The sequence below is a fragment of the Mytilus trossulus genome, chromosome 13 (genome assembly GCF_036588685.1).
Source record: "Mytilus trossulus isolate FHL-02 chromosome 13, PNRI_Mtr1.1.1.hap1, whole genome shotgun sequence".
Classification (NCBI taxonomy): Eukaryota; Metazoa; Mollusca; class Bivalvia; order Mytilida; family Mytilidae; genus Mytilus; species Mytilus trossulus.
Window position 1 is genome coordinate 42,990,081 of NC_086385.1, and position 27,934 is coordinate 43,018,014.

At 30.6% G+C, this 27,934-nt stretch overlaps 1 protein-coding gene across 2 annotated transcripts in view; it reads left to right on the plus strand.

Moving 5' to 3' along the window:
• The first annotated feature begins 490 nt into the window (after window positions 1-490).
• The window catches only part of LOC134694846 (cephalotocin receptor 1-like), a 47,089-nt gene continuing 19,645 nt past the window's right edge, over window positions 491-27,934 (plus strand). The window contains exon 1 of one of the 2 annotated variants that reach the window (XM_063555923.1): window positions 491-626. The gene's annotated coding sequence lies outside the window, so the exon portion shown is untranslated. Of the gene's footprint in view, window positions 627-3,317; window positions 3,676-27,934 lie in introns of those variants that run through there. The other variant, XM_063555922.1, reaches the window with a different exon arrangement.

Sequence of the window (27,934 nt, forward strand, 5' to 3'; positions counted from 1 at the left end):
AGAGAGTGGTCTCATAGGCAATCATACAACATCTTCTTTATCTTTTTTTTTTTTTTTTTTTATCTTTACACAGGTTCTACTGTATAAACTTACATTAATAAGATTATTTCAATATTCATATTCCATGCTGTCGGTTGCATAAACTTACTGATATAAATACATTTGGTGATATAGACACAGAGGTAAATTTACATACCACTTTATTATAAATTGGTTGTTACACCCATTTAGTAATTATTGGCACTTGTCTTTTATTTGATATCCACTAGTTTTAAGCTCTGATGCTGTAGTGGTGAGCTGTAGTCGTGAGCAGTCTATCAATATAAACCGTTATGTTTAAAAGATGATAGTGCTGTTGTAGTGAGCTGTAGTGGTGAGCAGTCTATCAATATAAGCCGTTTAATTTAAACGAAGATACAATTGTAGTGGTGAGCTGTAGTGTTGAGTACACTCTGTCAAAAGCTGTTGGTTTCAAAAGAAGATAGTGCAGTGGTCGCTATGTTATTCTTAACTTGAATTTATTTACTTTTAGAATAGAAATTGAAATGTTGAGTTACTGATAAAATAAGAAAAAAATAAAAACAATTATCGACAATAAATTGGATTACAAAGCAAAGAAGAAGAAGGTAGGAAGCTAATATATTATTTTTGTAATATGTGCACGTGTTTAGTTATAAGAAAGTAATTGATGTAGTAATAAATACGCCTTTTTTAGTCTAATTAAAACAAAACAAAATAAACAACGCGATCAACATTGGCAACTAATTGAAAACACATCGGATACTAAGTACGCTCAAGTTTTCAAAATAAGAGAATTTCCATGCACTGCTTTGGTGGTATATTTTTCGATATTACGTTTATATCAATGGAGTACTAAGTGTACAATTACCTCCATCTTTTTTCTACTAAATGCAGTTGTTTTCCAAATACAATATTATTAAGTTGCATGCAATTTAAAAGAACACTCTACTAACCATATAGCTATGAGTGCCAATGAGACAACTCTCCATTCAAATCACAATTTTAAACAAGGGGCTCTCAAGAGCCTGAAGCGCTCACCTTAATTTTTTTGGTTAAATCTCTCATCAATGATAATTTTGGCTTTTCAATTTATTTAAATGTTCTTTGGATCGTCCTATTTTCTTCAAAAGCAAAACAAACAATCATTTTCTCCTATGTTCTATTTTAGCCATAGGAGCTATGTTTCTTGACATACAAGGAAATATAATATAAAATTTATACTAGATACTCTGAAACTCATTTAGCCTAAGTTTGGCTGAAATTGATACAGCAGTTTCAAAGGAGAAGATTTTTTTAAAGTCAGTCAACATGATGAACAAATTGTGAAAAAAGTTTTTAAAGGGCAATAACTCCTTAAGGGATCAATTGACAATTTTGGTCAATTGACTTATTTGTAGATCTTACTTTGCTTAACATTTTTGCTATTAACAGTTTATCTGTATCTATAATAATATTCAAGATAATAACCTAAAACTGCAAAATTTCTTTAAAATCATCAATTCAGGGGCATAATACCGGAAAAACCAGTTACCCAATTCGGCTGAAAATTTCAGGACAGGTAGACCTTGACCTAATAATTACTTTAACTTCTTGTCTTATTTGCTCTAAATGCTGGAGTTTTTGAGATATAAGCCAAAAACTGCATTTTACCCTGTGTTTTATTTTTAGCCATGACGGCCATGTTTTTTGACGAAATAGAAAATAAAACACAAACTTTATTTTATACACCCTACTGATCATTCAGTTGAAGTTTGGTTGAATTTGGTTGAGTAGTTTTAGAGGAGATTTTTTTTTAAAGTTAGCAAATATGATTAACAAATTGTGAAAAATTGTCATTAAAGAACAATAACCCCTTAAAGGGTCAATTGCCAATTTTGGTCATATTAACTTATTTGTAGATCTTACTTTGCTGATCATTTTTGCTGTTTACTGTTTATCTTTATCTATAATAATATTCAAGATAATGACCAAAAACTGCAAAATTTCCTTAAAATTACCAATTAAGTGGCAGCAACCCAACAATGGGTTGTTTGATTCATCTGAAAATTTCAGATCATGACCTAATGAACATTTTTACCCCATGTCAAATTTGCTCTAAATGCTTTCGTTTTTGAGATATAAGCCAAACACTGCATTTGACCCCTATGTTCTATTTTTAGCAATGGCGACCATGTTTGTTGATCATAGATCAAAACTTTGGATACAATTTATAAACTAGCTACCCTAAGGAACACTCAGTTAAAGTTTGGAAGTATTTGGCCTAGTAGTTTCAGAGGAGAAGATTCTTGAAATAGTTTACGACGACAACCAACGACGACGACAGACGACGGACGACGACGGACGCCAAGTGATGGCATAAGCTCGCTTGGCCCTTCGGGCCAGGTGAGCTAAAAAAAGGTCAACAATTATAGGTAAATGTACGGCCGAATAATTCTTCAGTTTTAATTCATGAAACAATGTCCCTTCTCTCAGTTGAACGCCTCCAAAACATCGGAAAAGCGCTGTTATTTCTGTTGAGCTTTTATTGCTGTATATGTGTTTCAGCTATAAAAAAAATACAGCAAAGTTTAATTGTCGAGCTAGCATCACGATATCTTGAAATCAATGCAACCCCATGAACCTTTTTACGAGTCATTATGTGTCTAACGTTTCATTAATGTAAATTTTAGACTATCACTGTCATAATTTCCCAGAACTGATACTGGTCATATTTTACAAGAAACCAAAGGTTACATTCGTCATAGCGATAAAAAATAAATTAAGTAAAGCACATAAAAATAACATCTTTATCAATTTCGTCTGTCCGAAAAAAAAATCTGGATTTACCTCCATCAGGAACGGTAAACCCAATTATTTGAAAGCCAAACATGTATGCGACCTAAACCCTTATAATTAAAGCATTGGATACCTGTATGCGACCTAAACCCTTATAATTAAAGCATTGGACACATGTATGCGTAACAAGTAACAACTATGATGAAAAATATATCCGCCAACTTCAGCAAGGAGATAATTTTCAAATTTATTATGTTTTTTATTTTTTTTTATTCATTTATATCATATCTAAATCTCCTTTTATATTTGACTCAAAAATCTGTCAACCCTGAAAATTAAGCGCACGCACCTGTTTCTGAACACAAACAGATCACGTCGACATTTGGAACAAAACAATTAAATAAACCTACTCCGTAATCGATGACTATGTTTAAATAGTAGCACTGATATATCAATCAGAACAGAAGCCAATATGTTTATAACAGTAGGTGTTGTTGATATTACTTATAAACATAATAAGCATGACTTTATTCTGAAAACAGATCGGCAGTTCTAGTGTTGAAAGTTTGTAGTGAAATATATGTAAACTTTCATAATTTGTTTCACTTGAGTAAACAATAGTGTTGCAAGTTTGTTATGACTTTGTGGAGCGTGTTTTTATTGAATGAATCGTATAAATGTCCTATTCACTTGGCTTGATGCTATCTTAGTTAGCATTAGACAATTGTAAATCACGTTGAAAGGTTCTGGAGATGTAGACGTTAAATGAACTATTGTTTCGTCACATTAGCGCATTGCCTTTATAAAAACATTCACATGAACTTTGAGGTAGTTATCTTGGAACCGCATTTATTATTTAAATTTTATTCAGCGTTAAAGGTAAGTCAACATTAAAATTTTAGTTACTATTGCGCTTTGTTAATTATCAATTACATGCCACTTATTTTTTCTTTTTCTTTTATTTCTTTTTTTTATCATCACTTTTGTTTCAACACAACGTAGACAATATCACTATAATAGTGATTTGTTTTACCTCATCAAACTTTTTCTCTATTTTGACTGATTTAAAAAAAAATAATGAAATGGTAAATTCAAAAAGTTGACTTTTAAACTTTTGCAATAATCAGGGTAAAGGTAATGAGAAAAATCACATTAACTTAAGCATTCACAAAACTAGTTATCTGGTTCGGCTAAGAAAATACTGAACAATAACATTGGAAATAGAATCTACAAGCAACGATAAGTTGCAATGGAGTTATTGAAAATTTCAACACAATATCGTGAATTGGTATTGCATATATATATTAAAATGACATTGTATATTGTGAATTAAATCTAATTAAAGCTAATTAATGTACGAACAGTTGCTTTTCACACGTTCTGTATTTCGATCTTGCTGTTTTTCTTGATAATATCTGCATTGGGGATGTTTTAATCAGAGTAAATCTAGGCTTATCTATGTTAAGAAACCTTTGATTCAGTTTCACTCCTTATACAAACACCTGATGACATGATTGTCACAGAACCATTGATTTGAAGCTACTAATGGAAAAGTAGCAAGAAGCGTTCAACTCTCAATTATCTTCCACTATATAAACATTTGCTTTGGTACAGCAAATAAGATACATGTATGTGACACGAATTGCTTTTACTACACATGTACTTTATACTATCAAAGCGTATGTTAGTTTCTGCATACACAATCTACCCTTACGAACATTTATGAAATTGGTAATGTCTTTGGATTATAAAACATGCATGATGCTCACCAGCGGATTGAATTATGCAATGTACGTATTTTTATAACACAAAGGGTGTCATGTTTAGAGTATGAACTGTTTAACCTTCCGGAGTTCACTATTGTTTTTGATGGGGATCGTGTTATCAAGGTTGTAGATTTGTTTTTACTGTTTTGTGGACTGTTGTTTGTTTTATCATCGGATTTGTTTATGCCAGAATGTTATATTTGGATCAGCTAGAATATAACAACTGAATTTTATATTTGAATTTATAATGTTGTCTTAGTTTAGACAACAATGCAGAACTATAAGTAATATAATTAAGTTTGGAGACATTTTATTCGCGTAATAAAGCACGTATCTCCTTTTTGATATACTAAGTAATTGTACAACAAATATATATGTACATATACAAGTAAGTATACGGCTGTAGCGTTATCTAAATTTTTGCAACTACGTCAGAAAATATCATAATACAATACTGTTAGTTAATAAATATTTGATTCTGAATGATTAGCACTGAACTGGTATATGTCTGTTTTGTCAGCAAAATTGAATATGACTGTATATTTTTTTTCTGTTTCTTCTAGAAGATTTTTTCTACTTTACACGTTTCGTGTTTGTTAAGTTTGACAAACAGATAGTGTTTAGAACCTTCCTTTGACTATTTCATATTTGAATAACAATCTGGTCTTTATAAATATAATGCATGCATTTCATGTTAAAACATTCAATAGAAATATTGAGACCCTACACATGCAATGGCTTTACTAAAAAGAATCGTGTAATATTTTCAAGTATGATTGACGGTGGAATATAAAAAATAGATTGTGCTGTTTTGTTTTACAGAAATAATCAGTTTTTTTCTTTGATTATTGTTGTAATATTTTCACATCTTTTATTAACTCTGATTTTCATGTATGTCGTTGGGTTGCTGTCTAAACTTGTCGATTAAATAATACAAGTATGCATCTGTTTAATCATGAAATAAAGGCAGTTGTCGAGAAAATACTATTTTCCAAGATTACATACAAGATCATTTGTGTCAGCGTTGAATTAAGAAGCTTGTTTCAAATATGAAATTTTATTCGGAAACAGGCATATACATACAGAAAGTGGCGAAGTTAAACATGCTAGCGGGATCCCAACCCTCCCTTAACCTGGGACAGTGGTGTAACAGTACAACATAAGAACGTACTATAAAAATCAGTTGAAAAAGACTTAACGCATCTGATTCAGATGGATACAAATACAAATACTACACAATGTGGACGTGGCAAGGTACTTGTATATCCCAACAACACAAAGACACTTACCACAAATCGGAGAGTACTCGCAGTTACTGACAGCTAGTTCAAAGCCACTAACAACTAAAAAATGAAAATCATGCAGTTAAAGAGTGTTACATCACTGCAATAACAAGCAAGTTCAACAATTTTCATAAACCGAGACCGTTTATATTTTTCTATATGCCAAGTTTGACTTTTGCTCGTAGTTGATGGATGTAGGGTGGACTTTCATGATTGTCGATTCTTATTTGGTATCAAATGAATATTTGTCGCACTTGCAACCATTCCACATCTCTTTACCTTTATTCTAAAGATTCGTTAACATTTCGGCAAAATGATATAAATCTAACTTTTAGTTTATATTTTATCATTTATTTAGAATGTATTACATGTAATCTTCAACGTTTCTTTAAATAGAATAAACAGTCGAAAATAAGACTATTTTGTGTTTATAACCATGTTTCTGTAATTCTTAGCTCGTGTGTACAAATGTACATTTATCAATAGTTAATTACTTTTGTTGATAATCAGCGTGTGTTTCGCAAGTTTTCGCTTATTTTAAAGATTTTCATTGGTTAAGATACAATGATGACGTCATGTGTCCTATCAATTGCTAGTGTTACTCTAGAGCAGACATTATCTCATAGTCCGTATTTATATTCATCATACATGTACATATTAATATAGAATTCAATTCTGGCAAATTTGCATCGAAAACATGTAGGCGATACGCAATGAAGATGAAATCTGTTATGTTAGTATAGAAATAGACACATTTTTTTACGCCTGTTTATAATTTCAAAATAATATTAAAGGATACCTGAGACTGCTTAAACATTTCGAGACTAAAAGGTTTAAAAAACTAATCAATATATTAAAAATCTCTGTATTATATAATACGCACATCATGCAATCCTTAAACATTGATTTCAAATAAAAGAACGATCAAATTCCATTTAGGATTGGAGCTGTAAAATTTGAATTCAGAAGGGAGGAATACGAAAAAAATATATAGCTTTAATTCAGATTTGTGTTAATAGATAAAACAAAGGGACTACAAAATGAATATATAGAGGTACAAAAAAGTGTACTACGTATGCGAAAATATTAATATAGGACTATGCTGATTGCCTTTGCTCGTTGTTGAAGGTCTTAACGATAGTTGTAAATTACTATGCCATTTGGTCTCTGTTGGAGAGATCTCGCACTGGCGATCATACCACATCTTCTTACTTTCATATATTATGGATATTCGCTACTCTGTTTCAAAATAACAAACTTTTTAAAGACTGCATTCTGTTTTCTGTTTTAAAGAACGGCACTAAAACTGCAGAAAATATGCAAGGTCAATATTCTTGTCTTTCATTGAGATCTACAAATGTATGCCAATGCAAATAGTCGGGAAAAGATTGTTCTTGATTTTTCATACATTTAGCAAAGCAGCACTTCTGTGTTGACTTGAGTTATCATCGACATGTTCATAATTATAAATTAACTATATTAACAAAACTTTGAATTTTTGAAAAACTAAGGCTTTTCTACCCCAGGAATAGATTACCTAAGCTGTATTTGGTAAAACTTTTAGGAATTTTTGGTCATCAATACTCTTCAACTTCGTACTTTATTTGGCCTTTTAAACATTTTTTTATTCGAGCGTCACTGATAAGTCTTATGTAGACAAAACGCGTGTCTGGCGTAAATATATAAAATTTTAATCCAGGTATCTATGATAAGTAGGATTTTCCCCAAAAAAAACCCCAAATGTTAGAAAGAAGTTTGACTTAAAGGAAACAAAAAACTCCAGTTGAAATAAAATGCAGTTGGTACTAGCAGTAAATTAATTGCTCATAGGAATCAGCTTGTAAAGATTTATTTATAAACTAAGTTTTTTTAGAACCCAAATTATTGTTCATGTCACACCATTGAAAACAAAGGTACAAATGCTGTATGGGACATATTTCAGCGTGGAAGTGGGAAGCATTTGTTACTGACAGCTAGTTCAAAGCCACTAACAACCAAAAAAATGAAAATCATGCAGTTAAGGGTGTTACATCACTGCAATAACAAGCAAGTTCAACAATTTTCATAAACCGAGACCGTTTATATTTTTCTATATGTTTGAGTTTTGCTCATAGTTGATGGATGTAAGGTGGACTTTCATGATTGCCGATTCTTATTTGCAATCATACGACATCTCTTTACCTTTATTCTGGAGATTCTTTAACATTTCGGCAAAATGATATAAATTATATTTTGATAATTTATTAAGAATGAAATGCATGTACAATCTTCAAAGTTTCTTCAAATAGAATAAACAGTCTAAAATAGTACTATTTTGTGTTTATAACCATGATTCTGTAATACTGAGCTCGTGTATACATTTATCACTAGTTAATTATTTTTGTTGATAATCAACGTGTGTTTCTCGTGTTTTCGCTTATTTTAAAGCTTTCCATTGGTTATAATACAATGCTGACGTCATGTTTCTTGTCAATTGCTAGTATTACTGTTATAACTGAATAAAAAGGCATACATTCAAAATTTAATTTATCTTATTAATAACACTAAGAATAGTTCTGAAAGAATAAACATTCAAATTATTGCGTAATCACGAAAACTTTTCTGATGAATAAAAAAAGGCAGACTTCTCATATTCCGTATCTATATTCATCATACATGTACATATTATACATGTATACTTTAATTCTGGCAAAATTTTGTCGAGAACATGTAAGCGATACGCAATATAGATGAAATCTGTTATATAAGTATAGAAATTGACACTTTGTACGCCTGTTTATTATATCAAAATAATATTAAATGATATCTATAAATTTGCTTTAACATTTTAAGACTAAAGTATTAAAACTAATCAATATATTAAAAATCTCTGTATTATATATAAATACTCACATCGATCCTAAAACATGAATTTCAAATAAAAGAACGATTAAATTCTATTTAGGATTGAAGCTGTAAAGTTTGGATTCAGAAGGGACGAATACGAACAAAAATATATAGCTTTAGTTCAGAATTGTGTTAATAGATACATTGTGAAACAAAGGGACTACAAAATGAATATATAGAGGTAAAAAAAGTGTACTTCATATACGAAAATATTAATAGAGGACTATGCTGATGGCCTTTGCTCATTGTTGAAGATCTTAACTACTATTTAATGTTGGTACTACCAGTAAATTAATTGATCATAGAAATCAACTTGTAAAGATTTTTTTTTTTAGAACCCAAATTATTGTCACAACATTGAAAACAAAGGTACAAATGCTGTATGGGACATATTTCAACGTGGAAGTTGGAAGCATTTGAAACCAGATTTCCCGGCCAAGTAATTTAAACTCAAGAACACCAACAACAACAAAAAACAACCAAAAAGTAAGAAAAGTCAATTTTCCAATTGGAATTTAAACTTGGTTTAGTACAATTGTATTGCTTAATCACTCGCAAAAGCCATATTTTAAAGGATTGCATAAGAAATACATCAGTGTGATTAGTATCAAGTGTATCGTGGCGGTAATCGTTATTGATATCCACTTAGAGTCAATTTTATGAGACATGCATGTGTCTTTAATCCAAAATGCCCACTTATGATGACGTAATAATTTAAACTTGTCGGGAGATCTAGAGATCTACTTATGCCAATCCCTGTGTTGTCATGTTCTGCTTTGACACTGATAGTCACATATGAAAACACGTGAAGTTTGAATTATTCATAGCAGGAAATGGTCTTTAAAAGCGCACAGTTGACTAAGCGTCTTCTTGAAGGGTAAAAGAATATAAGCCATGGGGTAGAACATAATATCTTCATCGTTTTAAACTTTCAAAATCTTGCTTTTTAACTTAAAAATATCATAAATATTGTTTAATGCCGGGACTTGCTGAGGCATTAACTTGATTCTTTCATCAATCGCTATTGTTCCTTCATATTTTTCCTTTTAATTGATTCCTTAGCCAAAGTTTTTTCTGATTGTTTTCCCTGTAAGATATGGAGTGATATCTTTTCTTTATATTTAGCTCTGACAGACATATGACGTCACATGTTCTTGCTTTCTTCTGCGTTTGCTATTGTGTCGCACAGAAAGATTAAATATGAATATTTAAAACACCCGAAAAGCCTCGTTTAAAGCGACGGAAGCCAACGAATGGCAACGTTTGTTTTAGTTATTTTTAGGTACATATTAAGTACATGTATATATTTAAATTGTATATCTTTATTTAAATGTGATTCATATAAACAAATCATATAACTAATTTATCTGACTAGAAATGTCTCAGCGGTATTGTCTACAACAGAGCCAAATATCCACTATAATACTAGATAGACATAAAACCCTTGAAACTATAACTCAGCCCGTATTGGCAGCCGTGATATTAATATAGTATTGTTTTTTTTCGCTGAACTTCTTACATTATGTATGAGATAAATACTTAAACTAGAGATTGAAGGTTGTTTTAAAAGAAAATGATCATCTGTTTTAGTCAGTAATCATAAAAATTCCGTGTCATGTTATTTCCTCACACTCATATATTGAATTTAACATTTAAATACTCGGCAAGCCTCGCGTTTAAAAATTTGACTGGCAAGTTTTTTTTTTAGTTTTTAGATATACAAATACATGTATGTGTATATCTGTATTTTAATAGGATTCATATAGAAAAATCGCAAAACTAATTTATCTGACTAGAAACGTCTCAGCGGTATTGTCTACGTCAGAACCATATACCCACTATCTTGGATAGACATAAAACCCTTGAAACTATAACTCAGCCCGTAATGGCAGCCGTGATATTAATATAGTATTGTTTTTTTCGCTGAACCTCTTACATTATGTATGAGATAAATGCTTAATCTAGAGATTGAAGGTTGTTTTTAAAAGAAATGGTCATCTGTTTTAGTCAGTTATTGATATATCAGTCAAAACCATATGTGGAGTACGTATGACTATCAACAATTTATGTAAATTTAATTATTCTAAGACGTATGTTTACTGTTCTGGTAGATATAAACAACTACCATGGGTAAACTTGTGATAAACAGTTCATTATAAATCTTAATTTGTACACTATAAAATATTTCTCAATCATAGTGCAAATAGGGCAAATAGACTTTAAATTAGATTAGTTTAGAAATATTCTATTGTTCAGAAACCATACAAGTTTAACAACCGAGAAATGTCTTCTCTTGATAAATTTAATTGATTTCAGATGGGCGATGATAGAACGATTTTTGAGATAAAGAATTAAAAAAATTGTGTTAAGAACCAATCCTTTGAATTCAAGAAAATAAATATGAAGAAAAAACAAACTAACGAAAAACAAACATGACTCATGAACCAACGACAACCATATATCTACAGGCTACTGATTATTGGCAAAAAGTAAAAACACAAAAACACTGAACTCCGAGGAAAATTAAAAAAGGAAAGCCCAAAATCAAAAGGCAAAATCAAAATTCCAAACACATCAAACGAATGGACAACAAATGTCATATTCCTGACTTGGTACAGGCATCCTCCAATGTAGAAAATGGTGGATTGAACCTGGTTTATCGCTAGCTAAACCTCTCACTTGTATGACAGTCGACAAGACACAGTTGGAACGCGTTCTTGTAGACATATACCACACTTAATTATCATGTGCATTAAACATCCTATTCCTAGCGATATCCAATTAAAAGTAATATTTGATTATTAAAACTATTAGATTATAGTACTATATCTTAACTGGAATTATTATATCTTTGAAAATCGTTTATGTTTCTTAATGATAATAAAAGTATAGGCTTGAGAGCGAGGACCGTTTTTTTATGTTAAAGATTAAAGTCTATCCATTGTTAAACATAACTGGTAGGAACTATGTTGCTGTGATCCTATGGTCTTTTTATATATTTTTTGCGTTTTAATTTAATTCAATTAATACAAAACCGTAGAGAACAGAAATGTTGATGGTTCTGATAATCAAAACCAGTATCATGTGTAGACTTATGATAAACATGCAGTTCGTTACAAATCTCAATGTGTATACTATAAAATTGAGAATGGAAATTGGGAATGTGTCAAAGAGACAACAACCCTACCACAGAGCAGACAAAAGACGAAGGCCACCAGTGGTTCTACAATGCACATTCCACTTATTTGTAATTAGTATAATTGAAATGAAACCTTTAGTCAATGAAATCCTATCCATTGGCTTCATCAGATAAGTGTTCATATACTGAATGTTATATGCCAATCAAACAGTGTGAATGTAGCATGATTTATCAGTTTTAAGTTAGGTAAGTCGACATTATTGAGATAATTTCATAAAAAAGAATAATATTGTAGATATAGATAAAGATTTTGATCTTTTAAATTTTGACGTTTATTCAACGCCTTGTATATTTGTATCAGATATACACGTATTGCTTACAAATTATTATTAAGATAGAGATTAGTATCATTCCACTCAGACCACATCTTCTTAATATCTAGGTTTAAAGTTTTGAAGCACGTTCTGCATATGTTTGTCAGTTTTAACGTTTAAAGTCTTTGAGTGACATTTTTGAAAATGATATTTTTTTTAAAATAAAAAGCATATATAAAAGAGCAATACACATGTGTTTCGACGGGTGTTTTTTTTCTAAGCAGCCCATTCGTAACTTTAAATATTTGTTCAGAATTGTTGTTATTTTTCTATTTGAAAAATAATGAAACGCTGCTTTTTAATTCATGTTAGCACGCATTGACTGACTAAATCACTTAAAAATAAACTCCATCTCCATTTTAAAGAAAGACTAAATTGGCAATCAATTTTAAATGTAAATTCGAAAGAAATAACAAATTTATCAAATCTTTCTAGTGGAAGCAAGATAACAGGTTCTTGAGCATTTTGGATACTACATTTATTTATATCAATCCTCAGCCATTTTCATCTTAAGATGAGTGTTATAAAAGTTCCAATTATACGTGAATATGGTTAACCAAGTCTAATAAGTACCATGGATCATATACAATGATTTAAAAACATAGGAATTTAAGAATGTAATAGAAGAATTAAAAGTATAAAATCAAGGATTATTGGCAAAATAAAAATAATTAATATTGGATTAAAATTTGGTATCTATACACAAGCATACCAACTTGAAGATAATTACATTTCAGAACTTAGTTTCTCAATACTCTTCAACATCTTGGTTTTGTTCTTTTATTTTTTAACTTTTGAATGATGTGTCTTATGAAGTCGAAACACACGTTTGGCGTATATGGTTGGTATCTTTATTTAATTTAGCTTTTTATTTCAATCTGCAAGAATAAATAATGAGCTAAATGTGTAGGCAATGTGTATCTCTTCAATATTTGCGGTTGTGAGGATTCATTTAAGATGGAAACCATAGTCACATATCAATAAAACAATGGAGACTTAAGGTTATGATGTTTAAATATAGCCATGAAACAACTTCATTGCGACACATGCTAAGAAAACCCCAAAGCAAAGAAACAGCGATTGTTTAGCTGTTCGCCATCTCAAAATAACAGAGAGGCTTTCAACATTGAACATAAACTCTCACAGCACGTTCAACACTATCCCTATCAGAACACTGCAATGTTTAATTACAATGTAACACTAATAATGAAATGTGAAAACATGTTTTGGGGAAATTCCGCTTTTCCTATTATCTCGTCATTGTATTTGATAAATGAAATTCGTCGGCAATCCTCATATATTATAATAATTTGTTTTAGATAGGCGATAACTTTTGTATGATTTCGCGTCAACTGTCAGTTTTTAGACTCTGAGTACACGCGATTGCTGCCTTCAATCATTAAAATAATGCATTCATACATAATTAAACTATTAAACGGCGAATAAAAACTATTTCAAAATATCATTAACGAATGCATTGTTAAATGTGGATGTTTTCACATTCATGTGACGTCCATTGTATATCAAATGACATTAAAAGCATCGATGATTACAGAAATAGAAAACGACAGAAAAATTCAGGCGACGTATTATCGTTTGATTTCATTTATTTCGTTAAGCGATTTTTCGTTAGAAAATTCAACCAGTCAAAATTGTTCTTACGATAAATAATCCGATCACCACAATTGATTTTCGTAAGGATTCTTTATTATGTAATATTTTTGTTGAAGTTGCATGATTCTTGAAAATCGTTTGTCCCGATTTGCCTAATAATACAACCTATATGTATGTTCAATTCATATAAATTTAGTAACATAACGTTGTCTTTTTGTAGTATTAATATACTTACCATCCCTGATATCTGTTGATAATATGAATATCATTCTGTATAAACCAATCAGAAGATCTGTCTCATTAGAACAATGGAAATTATACTTCACGAAACTATTAGCTGATTAGTTGACACGATGTGGGAGCTAATTTGCCCAAATGGCTTCCGTTTTAGCTCATTATAGGAACACTTTTTTCAATTTCTTATATCCTTTCCCACACTGATAATTACTAATGAACATATATCGTGTAATTTCCTAATCATCCCATTTAAGATCAGATGACTTTTTAAAGGATTTATCTATTCGTTTTGATTCTAGTATACGATTTGGCTGTATAACTGAAGATGGCGATTGTGTTGTCAAATTGTTGATCCTATTTGTAGACAGTGTTACATGTACTATGGTACAGATGTCCGTGGGTACGACTTATGCGTCTTAGATAACCTTCGTCAATATACAAATAAAAGTAGTTGCCCACCATGCAGACAATTATTCACAAGAGAACTAAGCAAGAGGTTCAGTCTTCAACTATTGGACACTAAACGACCTTCAACAACAAAAAAACACGTTATGTTTCGTAAGGTTATAGACCAACTCCTCAAAACATGAAACTATTCAAGAGAGAAAAGCAACAGCCATAATATTAAAGAATCATTAAAAGAATAAACAAATCTGGATGACAGAATCCTGAGAAAACCACCGAATGACAAACATACTACTTACTGCCTTCGGATATGAACCTAAAGAACATATGACAGGGTTAAACATGCTTGTGAGCGTACAGCCGTTCCAATTACCTTGATCAGAGATGAAACAGCACAACCAACAGATAATAAACGGAGAGCTCACATTAAATGTTAAAAAAAAAATTGTATAAAGAATACCACATCTACTCATTACATTGTGTCTCTTTCATTTATGTCTTATAAAAAGCCCAATACCCAAAAAGATGACTTGTTTTCTAAACATACACATAGAGATATTGAGCATTACTTACGATAAGGTATGAACACATCTCATTTGTTTTAATTCGACTTTACAATGTTTTTTTGGCTTTAATAGCTGTATCCATATTTTTGAAAGTTATACCTATTATGTCTGTTTGTTTTGTTCACATATCGTTTTCAATATTATCGAATTTGATGCGACTGTCATAAAAGTGAGAGGTTTAGCTAGATACATGTATAAAATCAGGTTTTATCCACCATTTTCGAAATTAGAAAATGCCTGTACCAAGCCAGGAATATGACAGTTGTCATCCAGTCGTTTGATGTGTTTTATCATTTGATTTTGCCATATGATTATAGACTTTCCGTGTTGAATCTTCCTCGGAGTTCAGTATTTTTGTGATTTTACTTTTTGTTAACTCATTTTAAATCTATTTTTTTCCCGTACAAAAATAAAAGCTGTAAATATGTTATTAATCTAACATCTGATTATTTGTTCTTGACATACCAGTGACAATTTTCCTCGTCTCCTAATAGATACAATGCTCACAAAAACAAACAAATAATTGTTCTTCAATGTTTGATAGGAATTATCTTAACATTCTGATACCTCTTAGGAATAGAGAACAAAAAACATAAAACATCAAACCATAAATCTCTCTGTGCTAATCAACGTATCATGACTATTAATTTGCGATGCAATCACCTGTATCAGGAACCATTGCCATGTGTTGATAGATTGACGTATTCTGTTCGTGGTCGATACGTAACGTGTTAAGATTTATTGTAAACAATAGAAGTAAAACTCTCAGCCGACGTGTCAATTCCGCAATTATAAAACACGCAAATAGTTACTCTATTATAGCAATGCAGGAAGTTATTTCAATAGATAATACTTACAGAAATATATATCATTTCTTTGACGTACAATACAGAAGTGTTTCCTGATGCAGTTACTTATAGAAATCTGTAAAATGAAAACGAATGCACTGTATTACCTGTGTATAGTGTTGAATTATTTATATTCTTAGCAAAGTCACTGTGAAAGCCATGATAATATACAATTGTATCACAATTAAAACGCAACCTATTGATATAAAATCATGATGTACCCACGAATATATTGACGCAACTTTAATTGTAATTACGATGATAATACAATGTTGAAAATTTTGACATTTTTACCTATTATGTATGTTTGTTTTGTTCAAGCATCGTTGTCAATATAATGGAATGAGACTGTCATACAAGTGAAAGGTTAATATAGTTATAAAATGAGGCTCAATTCAACATGTTTTACATAAGAAAGTGTCTGTTCAAAGTCAGGAATATTATAGTTGTTATCCATACGTTTGATGTGTATGAGATTTTGAGTTTGCCATTTGATCATGGACTTCAGTGATGAATTTTCCTTGGAGTTCAGTATTTTTGTGATTTTACTTTTTAAATGTAATCTTATAAATTCTAATTAATGTAAGCACAAAAAAGTGCTGACTACTGGGTTGGTGATACCCTCGGGGAAATAAATCTCCACCAGCAGTGGCATTCACCCAGTTGTTGTAAATAAACTCATTATAGATAGCAGGATTTTTTATATACACCAGACGCGCGTTTCGTCTACAAAAGACTCATTAGTGACGCTCGAATCCAAAAAAGTTTAAAAGGATAAATAAAGTACGAAGTAAACCACAATATAACCACAATGTAGGCAAACAGTAGCTTACCATAAATAATGAAACCACAGTCTAACAAAAATGAAAAAAATCTTGTAACATCAATTTCATAATAAATTAAAAACAATGAAGCAAAAATATAACCACAATGTATAAACCTTGATGTAATATCAATGTAACGTCAATATAATTACTATTTAACCTCAATGTAATTTCAATGTAACCTCGATATGTTTACAATGTAACTTCAATGTAATAACAACGTAATATTGATCCCAATATTATCATAATGTAACCTCAAAGTAACTACATTGTAACCTCAATTTAATCATAATTGAACCTCAATATAATCATAATTTAACCATAATATAGTTACAATTTAACTTCAATATTACTGTTGTCATCACGCTAATTGGTTGAAACGTTGATATTCCGTCTAACAGTATTAAGATTATAGATTTCTATTCTAGTAATCTTAAATATTTCAAAGATTTCTGCGTAATATGTTACTTTTTAATCTGCTGTTTTCGGTCTTGATCCTTTGAATGTACAGTTGAGCGCATGACTGTCAGTGAACAAAACACATTAGTTAAACTGTACAAAATAATAATGCAGGTTTAACAATAAACATTTTGATATTCATGTAGCATACATTTGGTTTTTGTGGTGTTGGGTTGCTGCCCCAAGGCGTATAGTCCTCCAAATTTTAACAAAGTACAGTTTATACATTGCGAATAAGTAGATATTCATAAAAGTGGAGGATATACTTAAGTTTCATTAGAAAGATTGAAAGATATATATACATGTGAATAATCAATATTCACGAGATACATCATGAATATTCATATGCTAAATAATAACCAGAACAAGTTTAAAAAATTAAATCTGTTGATATTTCCGCATTAAGATTTAAGCTGAATATAATACCATTGAAAACACTTTTTACTTCCTTCTTCTCGGACAATTTTTGTCACCAATAAAGGAATAAATTTGAAAAAGGAATTATTGCTAGATCTACAGAAAACATCATATATGTAAATAGCTTATAAATGTGAACTGTAAAAAGATTTACTATTGGCCCTAAGTGTATCTCATATATTTTTTTCACAGAATAAAGAAACAACACTAAAATAACTTACATGTACGTATATGTATTTGTAAAATTATATGCAATAGCAACGGTTACTCTTCAGTTACTCTTCACATTGTAAAGCGACAATTAAACATAATTATCTTTAAAGACAAGTTATTACATGAAATCCTTACTTTAAAAATACAACTCTTTTTCGTGTACTTGTGTGAAGTGGTTACGTTTTCAATTCATGAATGTTAACTGTCAATTTCAGCACTGTTCGTCTTTTTCTTGCGGTTAATTTTTATTGGCAGAGGAGTTACTGAATAGAACAACCAACTTCCGGTAGAAAAAAATAAATGGAATGAAGTAGAAGTCTTACTCTCTCGTTAATTTGTTCATCTATTTGGTTGCAGGTTTATTAAAACGATCATAATTCGTCGATAGGCTTCCAAAATATTGTATATGACTTTTTAGCCTAAAATTACTTGTACACACAAACCGTCTTGGCGGACGGCATTCTTTGGTGTCACCAAAAAAATACAGTTAGACAAATAAGAACATTTTAAAAAGGCATGCTCGACAAAAATGACAATCTCAATTGCTGGTAAAGATTTCTCCCAAATGTTGTATGTTAACTTGAAAAAAATGTTGTTTAAAGGCTTTTGGAATCAAATACTTGCATATATATTTCTTTATTTCTATTAAATGACGTTAAATCTTTATGTAGTCCACAAACGTCATAATGTTTATTTCACTGGCATTTACAAAAATGTTCAAGTTAACATTCGACATTTTGGAAGCATTCATTTTCAAAGCCTGTTTGTGAAATATTTTTTTCTGAACAATATGTAATTTACTACATTTTGGAAGCCAGCGTTTTTCATCAATTGAGGCCATGTTTTGATCGTTTTTACGATTATGGTACAGAAACCAAAAAAATCAATTACCATATTGGTTTTGTTCCTGATAAATACTCAGGCTGGCTCGTTATCTAAATATACAATGTAGCCCCATTAATATTGTCTTGATAAATATACACGAAAAGTCTATGATTATTTATATCTTTAGTTTAATGGTATTTAAATAAGGCAATCCCCAATGATATTTATTATAAGTGCCTTTAAATCAATTGATTCCAGACAAGGCATATGTTCAAAACATAAATAAGTTCTTATATAAAATTGAATGATAAATAGAAAGCAATTAATGACAATGACCACTCAACCGGAAATCGATAATCAACATCCGATTTTATGACTGTTATAAAACACCACGTCTCGCCATTATGGCTGTCAGCATGGTCAGTTAAGGATGTTTCTTTAAGATATATACCAACATTAGAACGTTGAGTACTATATGCATGATTGAAACGATGTAATGTAAACAGATGCTTTAATTTGGACAAACCAATTCGTTTGAAGAAACGTGTTATATAAAAATGAAGATGTTGTATGATTACGGTACCAATGATACGACTATCCACAAGACACCAAATGCCACAGAAATAATCAGCTATAGGTCACCGTACGGCTTCCAACAATGAGCTATGTACATACCACATAGTCGGCTATTGGCATTAGTTTATTGTTCGAAAAACGGATTAGACACAAGTTTTTCTATTTATCTCTTTTTAACATTAAGATATATATATATAAACTGTAACGTTTCTAACAACACCACCCCCTATAAAATGAAATAAATTCAAACCATACCAAATTATAAAAAGATACCAAACTAATGAAAGAGAAAAATACATTAAATAAAAATGGTAATGAAACAAAACGAAGAAAACTATTAGTTTTAAACTAGGACTGACTCTTCCGGATTGAGCATACTATATTATAAACTATCATGAATATGAAAACAAAATAAAATAATTTGAATCCCCTTAACTATCAAATAATAGGAAGTTTTATTACAAATGATTAGTTAGATTAATGTTTTAAATATCTATTAGATGGAAAAATATGGGAAGAAAAAATACAGTTGATTGCTTGTTGTGTATTTGTCCTTTATGGTTTATTGTATATCAGACGATAAAACATTTTTTTATCAATGTTGATATAATCATTTTGTATGCTAGGCACCTGAAACTGATTTTAATAAACATTAATTTAGTATTTTATATATAAATGATATATCTAATATTCTATTTATTTGATAAAGAAAACCGAATCGACAATAATTGGTCATTAAAAAGCACGATAAAACAAAAAGATAAGGAACATTCTGTATTATTATAGGAACGAGTATTATCTTTTACCGGGACAACGCACATTCAAACCGAACATGATATACTTACCGAGCCTGTAAAGAAAAGAATAAACCTAAGTATGTAATACGCATGGTGCTAGTTAGGTTGTAAGTCTCTTTGGGCAAAACCCTTTATAGCTTGCAGTTCTGTGTGATTCAAGGCTCCTTGTTGACGACCGTACCTTTACCTAGGATGGCTACTTTTATAAATAGTTACTTGGATGGAGAGAACGTTGTCTCAAGGGCACTCATACCACATCTTCCTACATCTTTGAAATATTTCAAAATTCTTTGTGTTACACATGTATTCATAGAGATGCGTTCATTTTCTGGACGTTACATTAAATCTTTCATGAATGTAGCTACATTGGTGGACTGTTGCAAGTCCACATTTCTATATAGCATAAATATTAGATTAGATATACATTCTTTAAGACACTTGTTTAGTCCATGATTATTTCCATGTATGACATATAAATATCGTTAATAGTTAATATATACTAAAAACAAGATTAAATTTGTGTTGGTGGTGAAATTAGATTTTGCGGAGTCAACATAATTTCTTAAGGACACATTTTCTATTAAAGTTTGAATATATACAATACCTTGTTTTGGAAACTAGACATAATAAAGAATAAATGTTGATTAAATTTTCGTTATAATAGATTCAGAGAATTCTTTAACAGGATGTTAACTTCTATAATCCCATTAAAACACCTGTTCTATAACCAATCAACCGTAAAATCGTATTTACTGAGTAATAACGTTAAAAAAAATCATTATATAGCTATTAATTAAATCCTGTAAAAATCTAAGTTAATTACAGTCTTAAGATGCTTTTCAATTCAGATATTTCAATAAGATTAGCTGTCACAGATGTAGGATACCAATTATCCTGAATTCTTTAATACCTTTTAATGTAGAGAAAATACAATTTATAATACTATTCGTATAATGAATCTAGAATTTACATTGATATGAATAAATTTCTTGATGTGACGAAAGAAAACGATTGTCCAGTAAAAGTAAAAGCATGGTAAGGTAAATATATTATGATAAACTCTTAGACTGGATTCATAAATTTTTAGTGGTTACCTATTTTCATACATTAAAGAAAATTGTCATGGAATTTTCGTAGATATCTAATTTCGTGGTTTTGAAAAAGTTTGCATACATGCATACAGAAAATATTTAATTCGTTGAAAAATTTAATTTACGGACTATACAACACACGACACACTTATTGTTGAAATATATTTTTGAAAAACATATAAGATTTTAATTCTGACAGTGAAATTGCTAAGTTGCATGTGTTACCACATGTTTGTTTAATCTACACTTTAAAGAAGAAAGTTGAATATCTTGATCAAATTATCAAACTCACGTTGTCTCTAACATGGGTAAACATGAGCTGTTTACATTCAGGAGCCGCTTATTATCCCAACTCATTTATTTTTTTAATCATACATATAGCCCAGGTATGATATATCAAAACTTTCTTCAGCATGTTGACACGATAAAACATATTTTAAATGCTGTACATAACAATAATCTGATGAAAAAGCCATTAGAACCTCGTTATTTATGATTTGCTAATATTCATGTTGTGTTTGGGTGGATGAATGTATTGGCGTCTGACGGCAAATGTTACATATACATCATGGTGATGTCAATTTAACGTGATCTGGATATGAAGACTGACTTGTACAATACAAATTATCCTAGGTTGTTTTTTTACTTGTTACTTTCAAAGTTACAGTTTGCAGAAGTATAACAGTTTGCAGAGGTATATGTAAAACAGTGTTTAGAACTTTATGTCTTTCTGCCCGGACACATTGATAGTTTGCTCTTATTCCTAAATACGACGTGCTTAGCGATGATAATTTTAAGTTTTTGTTGCTTCGACCTAGCCAAAATAAAGCTTATTCTTTAGTTTTCTATGTTCTGTCATGTGTACTCTTGTTTGTCTGTTGGTCTTTTTTTCATTTTTAGCCATTGCATTGTCAGTTTATTTTCGATTTATGAGTTTGACTGTCCCTCTGGTATCTTTCGTCCCTCTTCTATTGACTTATCGCACCCGATGCAAGCAAGCAAGTATCCACAAGTCCATGAGGCGGTATTGTACTTGGTGTTAAAATGAATCTTAATAGTTCAGTCAAACTAAGATTTAACCTCAAACAAATTGCAACAGAATTGTTTTTAGTTCTAATCTATAGCATAATGCCCTTTACAAACACAGAAAAAAGTTCCTTAAAATCTAACTTGAGGAAAACTCAAAATCAGTATCTTTAATTTCCTATGGAAATTAACATTGGATGGGGAAATAACGAGTCTTTTTTGGTCAGTTTTTGGTTGTTTTTCTTGGAATTTATGTAAAGTATGATACTTTGATGGGGTTATAAGTTTGTATTTGTACTATATAAACTCCTGCTCATGAAATGTACAAAACCAAAATGTAATGGGTAGTTTTATTTTTTTCGTGCATTTTTGATTAAAGAAATTGCAAATTTGAAGCTTTAATACCATTTTGACAAATGAATGTGAAAATTTGGTATTGTTAATGTCTGTATATTATATTTGTTCAGCAACTTACTTATCTAAAGAAACTTTTAAACCACAAAAAAAGAATACATGCTTAATTATTTTATTTAAATTTGAGATTCTTTGCCTTGACATGTTGAAAAATTCAATAAATGGTCAACTAATGAATTACGAAATATAGATTATAGCTTAATAAAAGAAATGAAAACACCTTTAGAGTTGTTTGTTATACTCTAAAGACTGCTAAAAAATCAAGAATCTATACATTCTGATGAATAGAAGTGGTAAAGTTATAATTTTGTATCAATTTTTATTGATATTTCTGCCTTTCCTGCAAGAGTTATCTCCCTTTTCAATGCAAATCTCCATAGAATTTTAAATGGTGATTTTTTTAGGCTTCCTCAAGTTAGATTTTATGGGACTTTTTTCTTTGTATATTTTGTGTATAATGCTAAAGATTAAAACTTAAAAATCTTCTGTTGCAATTACTTTCGGGTAAGGGTCAAATTTATGCTAGATTGAGTGGACTATAAATGAAGAACTTTATGGAGAGATATCTCATAGAACCAGGATTTAGTGATGATTGGTTTATCTATCAGCCAACAATCATCTCTTTGTCCTCCAGATCAGTTATTTTAAATTATAACCACATAAATAAGTATAGACATGTAAATATTCTAAGAAACAGCTACTGCTAACATTCTTACCATTCTGTTTAAAAACAAAGACAATTGAGTATTGAATCGTGATGCATATCAGGGTTAAATAACATTAATACTATTAGAATAGGGATCCACATTTTACTACTTAATATTTTGAAGACAGATATGTCTTTCTAACCGGACACATTGAAAGCCAACCTATAAATCGTTACTCTTATATATATATATAAGTTAATAAGCACATAACTACTAATATGCATATAAACATGTTTAGAAACAGATACTGCTAATAGTCTTACCATGCTGTATTAAAACAAAGACATAATGATTTCAGTATTCAATCGTTAAAACAATCATAATGATGAAATGAATTATCCATAGACTATTCTTCTTTACACATCTCTCGATATAATGATGAATTGAATTGGCCTTTGTGTGTTATCTTATCAATCATAACGGTCAGTACTGGTCAGTCTTGGTCAGTAGTAATCCATCATTGCCATGATGACCACTGGACGGAGCGAGACAGATATCAAAGGTTTTAACCTTGATTAATTGACCCCAGACCTCAACTTATTCTAGCAATACAATGATTGAAAAGTAATATCTAAGTGAGAAAAGCAATTGTCCCGAGAGTTGTAACATTTATTTGATTATCTTTAACCTTGGTCTTGGGCAAGATTCTTTCAATAAGTGATTGAGGCATATTGAAATATTTTTACAAAATAGAGTCAACGGATACCAAAGTGACAATTAAAATGAATAAAACAAATCTAGCGTTAAGAGTCATGCTTACCCTCCAATATGCATACTTAGCAATTCGGCGAAGGGAGCAACCTTACTTCCGTACTGACAAATCCGGAGTAAGGGGAAAGCTTACTCTCATTGCAACCACATGTAGTATGTTTTTCAGAATGAACGGTGCGTATAACGTTAACTTGTTTATTATGAATATATTAAAACAAGCATATATTTTACAACAGATGAGCAAACGAAGGAGTTCAACTTTTTATTTATCTTTACCCACACAAACTTAAAATGCTTAAAAATATTTTTAACAATTAGGATCGTGATATCAATGAATGTAGGAACAGAAATACATTGTATATTTATTGGAAACTATAGGAAATTAATTCTGTCCGCAGTTAAAGATGGTCTTCAGATATACTGTTAAACTGTTTACTCTCGTAGTGGTATTAACCATATGTGGATTCTGAAAAACTCTAAAGAACTTCTTGATAATTTTAAATCTCGGTCTTTTTCTGAAATTAATTCTATTAAAACTTTTGATTTTTCAACCTTGTATACAACCATTCCCCATGTGAAATTGAAAAACCGCCTAAAAGAAATAATCCACAATGCTTTTCATCATAAAAATGGTAGCATACGCTATAAATTTATCACTTTGGGATACCATAAGGCATATTTTGTTAATAAGGAACAAAAGGGTAAAACATACTACACAGAGGAACAAGTGATCAGTATGCTGGAGTTTCTTATTGACAACATATTTGTTGAATTTGGAGGTAGACTTTTTCAACAAATTGTCGGCATTCCTATGGGAACGAACTGTGCGCCTCTCCTTGCTGACCTCTTCTTATTTTCATATGAATCGGAGTTCCTTCAGACACTTGTCAAAAACAAGAAGATCAAAGAAGCCAGGTTATTTAATTTCACTTTCAGATATATTGATGATGTTCTTTCCATTAACAATCCGAACTTTTCTGATTGGATTCCATTAATATACCCACCAGAACTAGAAATTAAAGAGACCACAGACACGGCTTCCTCCGCCTCATTTTTAGACTTATACCTCGAATTTGACATACACAGTCATCTCAGTACCAGAATCTATGACAAACGAGACGATTTTAATTTTGAAATTATCAATTTCCCCCACCTTAGTAGTAATATACCAACTTCACCTGCATATGGAATATACATTTCCCAACTTATTAGGTATTCAAGAGCTTGCAGCTCCTATTCAGACTTTGTAAAACGTCACCAGTGTCTGAGCAGAAAGTTGATGAACCAGGGGTATGTCAAAGAACGTCTCGTCCTTTTTCTAAAAAAGTTCATCGGAAGATACCAAGAACTTGTTGATAAATATTCCGTATCAACTTCACAAATAATACAAGATGGTCTTGAAGGATAGATTTTGCGTACTGACGTTTGTTATCATCTTAATTACGTATTATAGAATTCTTTTATAAGTCTTTTTTAGATAATCATTTGAAGTGACTCAGTGGTTATGTTAAACCACATACTTTGAACGGCAAAATTATTTCATTGATTGATATTACTTTAACTTAAGGATCTTGAATACTATGAATGACAAAACTATTTTATTCAATAACACTACTTTTTCTGTTTAGTCTGTTTTTCATGATATACATTTGACGTGAAACTGTACTTATGTATCCCGTCATACTTGAACCACACCATTATTTTATTTATTATTATTACTTTTACTGTTAAGTTTGGTTTTTGGTATATCTACTTTACGTGAGTCTGTATTTATGTATGCCGACATACGACAAAATTATTTTTATGTCTACCTGTGCGAATTTCAAACGCGCTATTTTACACCAGTAATGAAAACCTTCTATCATTTATGGGTAGACTTTACATAGATAAATTCAGCCGTATTTGACGTGAAACTGTTCTTATGTATCCCGTCATACTTTGAACCACACCATTATTTTATTTATTATTATTACTTTTACTGTTAAGTCTGTTTTTGTTATATCAACTTTACGTAAGTCTTCATTTATGTATGCCGTCATACGACAAAATTATTTTTATGTCTACCTGTGCGAATTTCAAACGCGCATTTTTAAACCAGTAATGAAACCTTCTATCATTATGGGTAGACTTTACATAGATAAATTCAGCCGTATAAGAAAAGCAAAATGAGAATGTTAAATTAATGTATGCCTTTTTGTGCTTCTTTGTTACATTTGTTGTTTATGTAGAGATATTAAGATGATAACACAATATTGACTGTTGTACCCCTATTTTTGACATTTTTACTCTTTGAGTATGTTTGTTTTGTTCATGCATCGTTGACAATTTAATGGAATTTGATGCGACTCTCATATAAGTGAGAGGTTTAGCTAGCTATAAAACCAGGTTCAATCCACCATTTTCTACATTAGAAAATGCCTGTACCAAGTCAGGAATATGACAGTTGTTACCCATTCGTTTGATGTGTTTGGACTTTTGATTTTGCCTTTTGATTTTTGATTTTCCTTTTTGAATTTTCCTCGGAGTTCGGTATTTTTGTGTTTTTACTTTTTACAATACTTTTATGATAGAAATATATGCATACGGTATGTATTTGTATATTTATTTGAAACCATATGAAATAAATACTTGAGAATATTTCTGATATTTATGATCCTACGAACATATGCATAAAGTACATTTTTTTTATATATTTATTAGAAACCATATGAACGATGAACTTAAAACAATTTAGAATATTTCTAACGTTTAATAATCGAGATACTTAACTTTGCTTACATAACGCTCTAGGTCTAAGATATTTTATCCTACCGATGTATTTATTTCATATTTATTATATACCTCAAAGAAACTGATTACATTATGATTTTTATACTGCAATAGATCATTAGTTTTAAATGACTTAAATATGATTGTAATGACGTATTTAAGCATAGAAAAATCAAGTGTTCCAATATGTATATTTTTCAATTTATTTTAAGACAACTAAAAAGCAGGGGCTTATATTCAAAGTGATAAATTACATGAAAAGCATACATCAGAGAACAAATTTTATACACTGTAGGGGAATAAGAGACTGTGTTTCAAACGTTACCTCTGTCAGTTGGTAATTTGACGGTCCGATATTTAGTGTTCCTATCGACGCATACCACGTAACGCGCGGTATTCGGTTGATTTGTCAATATAGACAATTTCTTGAAACATTTTAATTAGGACAAAAAAAAATCAATTATCCGCATTATTAGATAGCAACTTGACTATGTCTTGATTCATCATTTGAATTGAAATTGAAAAATAATACTAGATTTTTAAGGAATTATAGGTTGTTTTAATTAAGCAACAATGATTCCATGATCATACTGCCATTTTGCAGTATAAGACGTAAAAACAAGAAAAAACCATCCAAATATAAACTAAAAAATGTTAATAGGATTTCGATAGAGTTAGTACATGTGGGTAATAAATGTAGTATGATTGTGGTTCAGTTTAAAATTAGTCACTATAAATATCATGCTAGGACACATCAAGCATTATTTTTTTCGAAATTCCATAGAGCTGTACGATTTGAAAATTTGAGGATACAAATATACAAATAAAAAGACATTGCATTACAGGCTTTGCCAATATCATAGGTTACTTTGTTTTAATCTTTATTATATGGTGGTGTTATAATCATCTCTGTTTTTGTTTTATTTCGACAATTTTTACTCACGACTTATGGAAAGAGCTGCCGTTTAAAATGTGATGAACTCTGAAAATAGTATTCTTCATGCTCTCCGTTTTTCAATTTATATTGTATCTTTAATCAATGATCGTCGGGAGGAAACATAGCCACTCTTGTCTACATTGAGAAGGACGTTGGAACGCTCGAGGAGTTCAGCTTTCTTCATCTTGACAAACCGTTGTCTTAATGGAATATATCGGCTTTGCTTCAGTACAATCACAGCATATGCATCACAT